The following is a 12353-nucleotide window of genomic DNA, read 5'->3' as shown; positions in this document are numbered from 1 at the left end:
CACTGAATACAGTATTTTAGGTTTTGTTTTTGTTTTCTTTTTAGTCAGCTCTTTCAGGATGTCACTGCATTATCTTCTGGCCTCCACTGTCTGATCACAGCCATTGTATTGTAGGTGCCATTTTTCTGTCAACATAGATTGTCTTTGTTTTTCAGCAGTTAGACTATGATGAGTCTAAGTGTGATTTTCTTTGTTTTTACTCTTCCTTGGGGTTATCTTTCTTAAGTCTATAAATTTATCTTTCAACAAATTTGGAATATTTTGACCATGATTTTTTCATATATTGGAAATAGGATTGATTGGTTCAGCATTACTTTTAAGAATGATTTCAATAATAGGACTGCAAATTAAAATGGAAAGAAAACCATCATTGCTTATTTTTTCACCTATTAAGTTGCAAAAAGTGAGAAGAGTATAGTTAAGACATTTATATATTGCAGGTAGCATTGCAGGTAGTTCATTCACGTTTTTTCCAACAAACATTCTTGTGCTAGTTGCAGGGGATTCAGAGGTAAAAGAAAAAGCACTGCCCTCAAAAGCAGATGGCAAACACTTAGGAGAAAATTATATTACTTAGTAGATTAGCTACTAGGTGGTGAGATCGGGGCATCTTTTCTTCTTATGATAATTTGATCACCCTGATAAGTGGAAAACAACCTCACTTTAAAATTTTGCATTTCTTTCAGTCCATTCAAGGTGCTTAGTCTGATGCCAAGGTTTATTGATCACCTATATTACTTTTTCTGTGAACCTTCTGTTTGTAGGATTTACCATTTTCGTATTGGGTTTTTCATCCTTTTTGTTTTTATAAGAGTTTTTCTATATTAAAGAAATTGGCCTTTATCATTTGTCTTGTAACATTGTTTCTGGTATTTAGTTTTGTTTTGTTTTGGCTGCACTGGATCTTCATTGCGGCACACGGGCTCAGTAGTTGCAGTGCACAGGCTTAGTTGCAGTATATAGGATCTTAGTTCCCTGACCAGGGATTGAACCTGGGCCCCCCGCATTGGGAGCACAGAGTCTTAACCACTGGACCACCAGGGAAGTCCCTCCGGTATTTTGTAAAGCAGAGTTTCATTTATTATCATATTTATCAATCTTCTTTACTTTTTTTTTCCATTTTGTGCAATGTTTGGAAAGGCCTTCTTGCCTCCAAGATTTAAAAAATAATTTAGCCATGTTTTCTAGCACTTTTACTGATACACTATCACAACCACCAATCTAAATTTTTGTTTCATCTAGAATTTATTTTATATAAACAAATAAGGTATGGCTCTATCCATAATTGTGTAATTTTTCGTAATAGTACATTTGATTAACGTCATTTAACTTTCCAAATAAATCTTGGAACAGAGCTATAAAATGCTAAGATTTGTGTCTAAACAGTTTTAAATTACATTTTTATAAAATAACGTACATATATTTTTTTAACGTCTGTTTGCATAAAAAAAGTCTGGAGGGATCTATGTCAGAACCTTCCTAGTAGTGGGATAACTGATGATTTTTATCTTCTTACTGGATATCTGTTTCTTCCAACTTTTAAAAAATGAAGTTACTTCATTAATCTTAGTGAATCCCTTTGGAGGAAAGACTGGCCAGCAGATGTGCCCTTTTCTGGTCATGTATTGTCAGGTCAGTGTGTTCATGGCACTGCATTACTGTCAACGAGCTCAGGGCTCCACGCACCCTGTTCAACAAAACAGCAGCTTTTTAATCTCTTTATTTTATTCTGTCAGATTCCTACTTTGCAGTAATAACCTTTCTTTCCTGGGTTTTATGTATGTGTATATTCCCCCTGTATCCTATTGTCAGGAGGAAAGCATTAATCTTCTGATTATATAGAGGGAAATCTAAAATCTCAAATTTAGTTAGAAATGAGGAGTTGGTAATATAAGGTTTTGAAAGCAGTGTTTTGATTTTTTAAAACTTGACAACAGTAATTGTTTTTTTCAGTAATCTTCAGTTACATTAAAATTTCTTGAATTCTTATTTCTTGTATGAGTCATAAGATAGCAAGAAAATAAAAAAATACTATGACAAATTACTGGTGAAACAATGGCAAAAACAAAACATACAAAAGAATATTGTGGGACTTCCCTGGTGACACAGTGGTTATGAATCCGCCTGCCAATGCAGGGGACGCAGGTTCAATCCCTGGTCCAGAAAGATCCCACAGGCCACAGAGCAACTAAGCCCATGCACCACAACTACTGAGCCTGTGTTCTAGAGCCCGCGAGCCACAACTACTGAAGCCCACACGCCCTAGAGCCTGCGCACCGCAACTTCTGAGCCCACATGCTGCAACTACTGAAGCCTGGGTGCCTAGAGCTGGTGCTCTGCAACAAGAGAAGCCACCACAATGAGAAGCTTGCGCACGGCAACAAAGAGTAGCCCCCACTCACCACAACTAGAGAAAGCCTGCATACAGCAACGAAGACCCAATGCAGCCAAAAATAAATTTAAAAAAAATTTTTTAATTCCATTTTATTTCACTCCACAGCAATATTTTTTTTTCTTTTTTTTTTCTTTTTTTTTTTTTTGGCTGCATTGGGTCCTCATTGCTGCCCACAGGCTTTCTCTAGTTGTGGCGAGTGGGGGCTACTCTTTGTTGCGGTGCACAGGCTTCTCGTGGTAGCTTCTCTTGTTGCGGAGCACGGGCTTTAGGCGTGCAGGCTTCAGTAGTTGCGGCATGAGGGCTCTAGGGTGCGCGGGCTTCAGTAGTTGTGGCACGTAGGCTCAGTAGCTGTGGCTCGTGGGCTCTATAGCATAAGCTCAGTAGTTGTGGTGCACGAGCTTAGTTGCTCTGCGGCATGTGGGATCTTCCCGGACCATAGCTTGAACCCGTGTCCCCTGCATTGGCAGGAGGATTCTAAACCACTGCACCACAGGGGAAGTCCCTAAAATGGAATTTAAGAAAGAAAAAAAACAGTCAAATTTAGGGATTCCCTGGCTGTCCAGTGATTAGGTATCTGCCCTTCCACTGCAGGGGGCACAGTTTCGATCCCTGGTCATGGGACTAACATCCCACATGGCGTGGCCAAAAAAAAAAAAAAATCAAATTCCAACCATATAACTAAAATAAACTCACTATGCTAGATTTTCATCCAAGTGGAAATGTGTAAAAACAGAGCAAGTTAAGTAAAGCTAAACTGGGTTTGGTATAGTGAGCTGATGAGAAGGGGTGGATTGTAAATTTCAGCCAGGACCATATTTGGGAAAATGCTTTAATTTGCCCAAAAAATGTACCATTTCTTCCCCAATATGCCTAATATTTTCTATACATTTCTCTGTTTATGGAGCCACCTGCATTTTATAGCTATCTCAAGGTTCATCTATCTTTAATAGGTTATTATATATGGTAAAAATACAAGTAAGACAAAAGGTTCTGCAGTGTAAAGTGAATATTGGCCAATCCCAGTCCTCTGCTTCCTCTCCCTTGAGGGGCAACTGCTGACCAGTTTCCTGTGTGTCCTTCCAGTGAGATTTCTCATTATCATCCCAGTAAATGTATATATGGGAATTTTACACTACAGCTGCAGAGTTCCACACTGCTCTATACCTTACTTTTTGCATTTGACAATATGTCTTTAGAGATTGTTCTATATCAGTACAGAGCTCTGTTTCATTCTTTCTAATGGGTGCATAGAATTGCATTATATGGATATGACAGTTTATTTAACACTGATTTATATTTAGCTATTTATAATGTTTTCAGTCTCTGCTATTACAAATAATGCTGCAGTGAATATCATTGTGCACAGTTTTTAAGGGGAATCCTTAATGATGAAGGTATTTGAAACGATATTTAAGTTTAACTTAATTTTTACAAATATATTTGAATGAATACTAATCTTAGGGTTGCTTTATGTATGCATATGCAATTTAAGAAGTTTATGATTCCACACTGGTTGAACAGCTGCAGAGTTGTGTAATTTAACTTTACCTTCTGTAAGTGGCATTAAAGAGAAGGGTATGTGCAGGGTGGCATACCTCCTCTCAAAGATTTTTGTGCCTTTCACAACTGTTTTCTTTCCACACACCCTAGTAGGAGGATTGGTGGTTTTCAGAGAAAACTACTTCCCTATTTTTGTGGAAAGGGGCAAAGGGTCTCCATAGGGAATTCTGTCATCATAAAGTGAGGTAAAGATGGGTTTGCTGATATATATTAACCTTTTTTTCTTATGGAGCAGATGGGAGAAGGGAAATGGAACAAGACAGAAGGAGCCTTAGGGTAGATTTATAAAAAGAACCGCTCCACAGGACAGTAGTAAGGGTAATGTGGAGACAAATGGTGTGGGGGAAGGAGTCGTAAAAGATTTGTGTGGTAATTTTCAAAGCTATAAAAGCTCCCAGCGCAGTTGGGTGTGTTAAAGGGCAGTTCCGTGGCAGGAGCCAGCTGTCTTCTACAGAAAAGGGTCTGAGCACAGTGGTTCTCCGTTGAGATCCTGGAATTCTTAGAGATTTCATCCATTTCTGACCTGAATTCTTTTATGTGATTGGAAATGTGTGTGACTAGTGTATAGTTTAGTTTTTATGGACTATTATATTTGACCCCTCTGTTCCATAATACCCAAGACACCAGTGCAAAACCTCATTTCCTATTTCCAGCATAACTAATATGCTGTAAATTATCATGACTGTTCTAATGGCCACTTCTTAGCATATGGTTCAGAGCTTCTTGACTATTTTCTTTTTTTTTTCATTTGTATGTAAAAGAAGATGGGGCCAAAAAAATTCATTCTAACCGAGTTACAAGTATGTTTTCAGAAGGCATAGGACACCTGAAGCAATTGTGAGATTCCATATTAAAATCAAGGTAGCTTTCAGGGCTTCCCTGGTGGCGCAGTGGTTGGGAGTCCGCCTGCCGATGCAGGGGGTGCAGGTTCGTGCCCCGGTCCGGGAGGATCCCGCGTGCCGCAGAGTGGCTGGGCCCGTGAGCCATGGCCGCTGGGCCTGCGTGTCCGGAGCCTGTGCTCCGCAAGGGGAGAGGGCGTGGCGGTGAGAGGCCCGTGTACCGCAAAAAAATTAAAAATAAAAAATAAAATAAAATCAAGGTAGCTTTCAGAAAAATATTCTCACAATTAAAACAGAAATTTGTCCTCCAAACAGGAAATTGTCTCAGAAATCAACTAAATAGTTTAATTGTGAGGTTCAGATGAACTTAGAGATATCAATATAATGGATGAAGAAAAGCATATATATAATGACACTGTGAGAATATTGCTTCAGTTCCTTAACCACCTAAAGCTCTGCAAAGCCATTGGTTTCATTCAATTAAGAAAACACACACAGGGACTTGCCTGGTGGCGCAGTGGTTAAGAATCCGCCTGCCAATGCAGGGGACACGGGTTTGAGCCCTGGTCCAGGAAGATCCCACATGCCGCGGAGCAACTAAGCCCGTGTGCCACAACTACTGAGGTTGCGTGCCACAACTACAGGAGCCCACGTGCCTAGAGCCTGTGCTCTGCAACAAGAGAAGCCACTGCAATGAGAAGCCCACGCACTACAACAAAGAGTAGCCCCCGCGCACCATAACTAAAGGCTGTGCACAGCAACGAAGACCCAACACAGCCAAAAATTAAATAAATTAATTAATTTTTTTTTTTAAAAAAGAAAAGAAAACACACACACACTCTTTAGCCTTGAGTTAAATAAATGCGATGACTTTAAATTTTTAAAATAGAAGATTCTATTTCTAGGTTCTGTCTGAGAGAAATGAGAACTTGACCATGCAAAAATTCCATAGCAGCTTTACTTGTGATAGACAAAAAGTAGAAATAGCCCAGTCATGCATCAGTGGGAGAATGGATAACTAAATTACAGGCCAGGAATTCCCTGGCAGTCCAGTGGTCAGGACTTCACGCTTCCACTGCAGGAGGTACGAGTTCAATCCCTGGTCAGGGAACTAAATCCCGCATGCCCCGCAGTGCAACCAAAATTTTTTTTAAAAGTTTAAAAAAATAAAAAGTATATTGCAGGCAACTCTGTGTATTGGAATGCTACTCAGCTGTAAATAGGAACAAGCTGCTGATGCACAAGTCAACATGATATGAAACTCAAAACATTGCGTGTTTCTTCTTTTACTCAATATAAGGCACATGCTGTATGATTTTATTTATACTATTTATACGACAGGCAAAACTATACAAAACTAAATTATGTTCATAGAAATCAGAACAGTGGTTGGGGAACTGACTGGAAGGAATCTTTCTCGGGTGAAAGAAATATTCTGTATCTTAATTGGGCTGGTGGCTACTTGTGTATATTCAAACTTATCAAACTGTGCAGTTAAAATGATGTATTTTAAGGTATAAAAATAGGGCTTCCCTGGTGGCGCAGTGGTTGGGAGTCCGCCTGCCGATGCAGGGGACGCGGGTTCGTGCCCCCATCCGGGAGGATCCCATATGCCGCGGAGCGGCTGGGCCCGTGGGCCATGGCCGCTGAGCCTGTGCTCCGCAGCGGGAGAGGCCACGGCAGTGAGAGGCCCGCATACTCAAAAAAAAAAAAAAATTATACCTAACTTAAAATTTTTAAGGTATTTTGAAAATTTTCAAAATTAATATAATTTTAAATATATTATTTGGGGAAATATAATTTAACCACTAATGATTGATAAATGGTCAGTTTCTCTTACATATATATCACTTATGGGGTGATAAGACATGGAAAACTTGGTTTCTTGACAACAGCAAAAAAACCCTTTCTTTGTATTTTACGTGTATTCCTTAGACCCTAAGACTGCAGTGTCCGGTACCAGAACCACTCATCACATGTGGCCCCTGAGCACATGAGATGTGGCTGGTGAAAGGTCAGATGTAGGACACACACTGGATTTCAAAACTTTAAAAAATGTAATATATGTCAGTAATTTTTTATATTGACTGTATGTTGAAATGATATATTGGATTAATTTAAATCTATTAAAATTAATTTCACCTGTTTCTAAGGTTTTAGAACTGTTTGAAGTGTTTGTATTTGTTGATACATGGTTTCTACAAATGTATAATATTGTTCCTATGCCAGTTTTCTCACATGCCACAAAATTTAGCTGAATATCTCTTCTGAAAAATTTGTCTTTAAAAGGCCTAAGGTCCAAATGAATCTTAGAATGTAGAAGCATGTGTGGGATTGATATGTTGGCCATTTGCTTTGATTTAAATATTAATGTTGCCACATGCATTTGGGAGATAATGATTGTCATATAGTGATTGGTTATAAGGATGTACTTTTTTAAATAAATTTATTTATTTTTGGCTGCATTGGGTCTTCGTTGCTGCACCCGGGCTTTCTCTAGTTGCGGCGAGCGGGGGCTACTCTTCGTTGCAGTGTGCAGGCTTCTCATTGCAGTGGCTTCTCTTGTTGTGGAGCATGGGCTCTAGGCACGTGAGCTTCAGTAGTTGTGGCACGCAGGCTCAGTAGTTGTGGCTCATGGGCTCTAGAGCGCAGGCTCAGTAGTTATAGCGCACGGGCTTTAGTTGCTCCACGGCATGTGGGATCTTCCCGGACCAGGGATCAAACCAATGTCTCCTGCATTAGCAGGTGGATTCTTAACCACTGTGCCACCAGGGAAGTCCCAAGGATGTACTTTTAATTTTTTTTTAAGTCAAACATTCATTGACTGTATCACTCATATATTTTTAAAACAGCTTTATTGAGATATAATTCACACATACCATACAATTCACCCATTTAAAGTGTACCATCCAGTGTTTTTTAGTATATTCACAGCATTGTGCAGTCATCAGCACAGTCAATTTTAGAACATTTTCATCACCTCAAAATGAAACCCTGCACCCTTTAGCTGTGACCCCTTTATCCCCAATCTACTCGCCAGCCTTAATCTACTTTCTTTCTCTATAGATTTCACTGTTTGGGACTTTCCTATGAATGGGATCATATAATACATGGGCTTTCATGACTGACCTCTTCCACATAGGATAGTGTTTTCAAGATTTACCCAAGTTGTAGTCTGTATCAGTACTTCATTCCTTTTTATTGCTGAATAATATTCCATTGTATGTATATACTACATTTTGTCTATCCATTCATTGATAGACATCTGGATTGTTTCCATCCTTAGGCTATTAAGAATAATGCTGCTATAAACATTCATGTACAAGTTTTTGTGTAGACATGTTTTTCTTTTTCTTGGGTGTATACCTAGAAGTAGAATTGCTGGGTCCTATGGTAACTGTTTAATCATTTGAGGAATTACCAGGCTGTTTTGTAAAGTGGCTGCACCATTTTACAGTCCCACCAGCAGTGTAGGAGGGTTGCAGTTTCTTCACATCCTCACCAACACTTGTTATTCATCTTTTTGAATATACATTGTAGTGGATATGAAGTGGTATCTCACTGTGGCTTTGATTTGCATTTCCCTGAAGACTAATGATGTCAAGCATCTTTTCCTGTGCTTATTGGACATTTGTATCTCTTCCTTTAGAGAAATGTGTATTGAGATCCAAGACCCTTATCAGATATACGACTTGCAAATATTTTCTCCCATTCTGTCGGTTGTCTTTTCACTTTTTTGGAGGTGTCCTTGAATCGCAAATATTTTTCATTTTGATGAAGTTCAATTTATGTTTTATTCTTTTATTGGTCGTGCTTTTTGTGTCATATCTGAGAATCCTCTGCCAAATTCAAGGTCATGAGGTTTACCCCTATATTTTCATCTAAGAGTTTTATAATTTTAGCACTTAAGTTGAGGTCTTTGATTCATTTTGAGTTAATTTTTGTATACAGTATGAGGTAAGAGTTCAACTTATTAATTCTTTTGCATACTAGTGGTATCTTATGATAAAGAAAAAAGTTCATAGGATTAGTCACATATTAACATTTTAGGGAATTCCCTGGTGGTCCAGTGCTTAGGACTCGGTGCTTTCACTGCGTGGCCCGGGTTCAATCCCCAGTTGGGGAACTATGACCCTGCAAGCCAAGTGGCGCAACCAAAAAAAAAAAAATTTCGTTGTCGCATAGTGTTTTAATAACTGTCATGGTTATGTACGAAGTCTTATATGTTGCATAATAATAGGACATCTTTGTTATTCATTCTGAGATTGTGATATTAGCGAACTTTTAGTTTCTAAAACTAAATCGGAGGCTTCTCTAGAACCTGGAAAAGAGTATAACAACTAGAAAAGGGTAGCAAATAACACTGAGGCCAGACTTAAAGCATCCAAGATAAAAATGAAATTTCAATTTGTCTTTTTTTTTAATAAGAGGCTCAAAATGGATAAAAGGAAATGTTCAGACCAAATTTAATTAGGCCCAGTTATTCCACAGGTATAAATTATGGAACCTTAATTAGTTCTTTTAGACTCTGATGTGACACTCAGTGAATTATTTCCCATTCAGTTAAAAGGGACCTCCCTTGGGCCAGTGTTTATAAAAGAAGATGAGTCAAACAAATGGTTGATAACATTAATATTACAGGCAGTTTTAGTGTACTTAAGGAATCATATTTCTTTTGGTCTTACACAAGTGGTTCTGTTATAGCTCATGAGACATTCCTAAAACAGGTTTATAGCTAATAATCTTTTGAATCTCATATTGCTCTTGCTAGAGACTTGACCCCATTTCAGTCTTACAGCTGGGTCTGGTCCTACTGAAACTTTTTTATCTAATAAACTCTGCCAAAGCGGGAACCTGCCTGTGTGACATATCCTTCACCTTATCAGCAGTTTGTGTTCACATCGGCATGATTCACACCTGAGTCCCAGGACCCCATTCAGCTGAACTGATGATCACATTGATCACAAGCGGGGGTTAGAATAATTCTTCAGTGGTCTCCCACTCTGGAGAAACCCCACAGGGCTCCTGCTGACATTGAACAAATCATTTAACCCCTTTGGGCCTTTCATTCCTCTTCTGTCAAATTGGATTGCATTGTCTTAAGGTCCTGTCCATGTATAAAATGCAATGTCTGTGACTTGCATTTTATTTGCCACCAGGGGTAAGACTGGGTTCCTTGAGATGCTAGATTTGGTTGAGGAGGAAAACTTCTTCAGCTTCTTTGAGCTGGGCTTATATTAGTGTTGGATTTGGGGTGTGTTTGTCAGTAAGATTCTTTTTGCACAGAACTGTTATTAGAAAGCAAAATGTTAAAAAAAGAAAGAAAGAAAGCAAAGTGTTTACAGAAGACATGAAGTGAAAAACTTATCTAATTTAACTTTTTAATTTTCTTGAATGGGAAGTTGACAGGTTTAACATTTTCTAGATTTTTGTAGCTAAATGGGAACAGCTTGTATATTTTTTTAAATTTTAAAATCCAGTACCATGTTCAGTTTATTGGAAGAAATTCTTTATAGGATTTTTTAAGCCAGTTTTTCAAATAACATTTGCCATGAAGTTACTTTGTGAATTTATTTTCCTTTGACCGATGGTGACTGACTGGATTTACCCCCATTTTAGCCTCTTTTGATATGGGTTGAGCTATTTCAGACACTTGGTTCATTCTACTCACAGAATATATGGCTTGACAAATTTTAATGCCCTGTCTTAACATAGCTTGTTGCTGTAGTTTGGTCCTTTAAGGAAAATTATTTCCCCATTTCTCTTTCTTCTTCTTCATCTTTTTGTTCCTTTGTTTTCCAAGGGTTGGCATTCTGTAGACCTAAAGCCAGCTCCTCCAGCATGTGGAGGAGAGGGTGGAGCTGTGTCAGATCCGCCACAGTGGGGGGGAGAGGCTAGCGTGTCCTTTCCCTTAAGGTATAGTTCTTCCAGTCTAATGAACTGTCAGATCCACTGAGTGGCTGGTAAAGCAGATTGGACAGTGACTCAAGGAAGTAAGAAAGTAGTGGGGCAGGCTGGTGGGTGGGGGTCAATATTTTAAGTAGCAGCTATCAGAAGTAAAGTGATTTCTCCAGAGGCTCAGTAGAGAGAGCTGTGCGTGTTTCTAGTGTGACTGGTCTGCAGGAATTATGTAGAATTGAGTGTTGTTTTCTAAGAGGAAAAGGAGGATGAGTGAGAGGGTGGTGAGAGATGAGTTAGGGTGGGTTGGAAGGCACTCTGAGAAGAGGAGCATAAATGCCCCAAAGTTTTGCATTCACATATTCAAGTATTTTTTAATAGGAGGCTTGTATTATTAGTATAAATCTTTCACCCTGTTCTAATTTGATATGGTATCTTATGGGGAAAGAGGTAAAAGCTAAGGAAAACAAGATTTTTACCTTATACATAATTATAGTTTGGGAAACAGAATCCTGCTGCAAATCTTACATGACTGATTTCTGGACCCAAAGTGGGCTTGACAGTGGGCTGGAGCAGTAATAGCCCCCCTACTGTCAGGAGAGGCCAGGGCAGGCTTTTCCCAGCAAGCCTGCCTGAGGTGAGGCCTGTCCTAGACTCTAGGACCTAGAGCGTGCAGGGTGACTCCCCTGTGTTTGGGAGCCGGGAAGGAGCTGGCCTGGTCAGCAAGGTGGCCTGCCAGCAGGACAGGTGGGGGTCTGGGTGCCTGGAGAAGTAAATCTAAAATGTTGAAAGCTGTGGTCTTCAGTGATTACCTATTAAACACCTACTGCAGATGGTGAGAAATTGCTCTCGTCTTTGTGTAGGAAACAAAAGATGCAGGCTTCTGCTTTTAAGGAGCTGTGTTTTACCCTGGCCTTTGGCAAAGTCACAGATGAAAACGGATATTAAATTGTATGACTGCCATGAGCTGATGGTGGTCTTGGGCCTCTGGAGACTTAGGCCTTTAAACGTCATTCTTTGTCTTCATAATGCATATCTGGCTGATGAATGAATGTTTATTGCCATTTAAAAATAAAACTACAAATAAACCAAAAGAGGAAATTAAGTCACCTAATCTTACCACACAGAGCTTAACCACTGAAGTGCTCCTGAAAATGGGAGATAATTAGCCAGTGCCTCTGTCCTGTGGGCCCTGGAGTCTTCCATCAGGGAGAGGACTTCCCCCAGGGGCCGTGGCTACAGGGTAGCCTTGCTAAGTGAAGACAGCTCTTGGAGACACAAGGATGACAGTCGGCTTGTTAGGAAAATCCCTTTGGAAATAACACTACTTGCCTGCTCTTAAATTACTCTCTTCTATGAACAGGGTTCAGATTTTACATTAGGTGCTCAGTAACAAAATTTAAACTTGTAATGTTTCAATTAAATTCTGTTTTATTCCTTTTTAAAAAGATAGATTACATATGCGTGCATAGTTATGTATGCATTAGGAAAATCATAATGTAATCTTTTCTTTCTGATTTATTTTTAGGGCAATCTTATGAATTGAAAGAGAAGCAGTGTGATAGGATGGGAAGAACTGTGAATTGAGAGTCCACAGTGTTGCCCGTTAGTTAGTCCAGACTTTAATCACATACTCTAAGCTAGTGAATATATTTAATCAC

The 12353-nt window shown here is 39.2% G+C and overlaps 1 protein-coding gene across 2 annotated transcripts in view; it reads left to right on the top strand.

Annotated features, from left to right (window-relative positions):
- CNOT10 (CCR4-NOT transcription complex subunit 10) overlaps positions 1-12353 on the top strand; it is a 63086-nt gene that overhangs the window by 39135 nt on the left and 11598 nt on the right. The window lies entirely within an intron of this gene.

This window comes from Leucopleurus acutus, assembly GCF_964270905.1.
Source record: "Leucopleurus acutus genome assembly, chromosome: 10".
NCBI lineage: Eukaryota > Metazoa > Chordata > Mammalia > Artiodactyla > Delphinidae > Leucopleurus > Leucopleurus acutus.
This window is presented reverse-complemented; position numbering and strand designations above follow the sequence as displayed.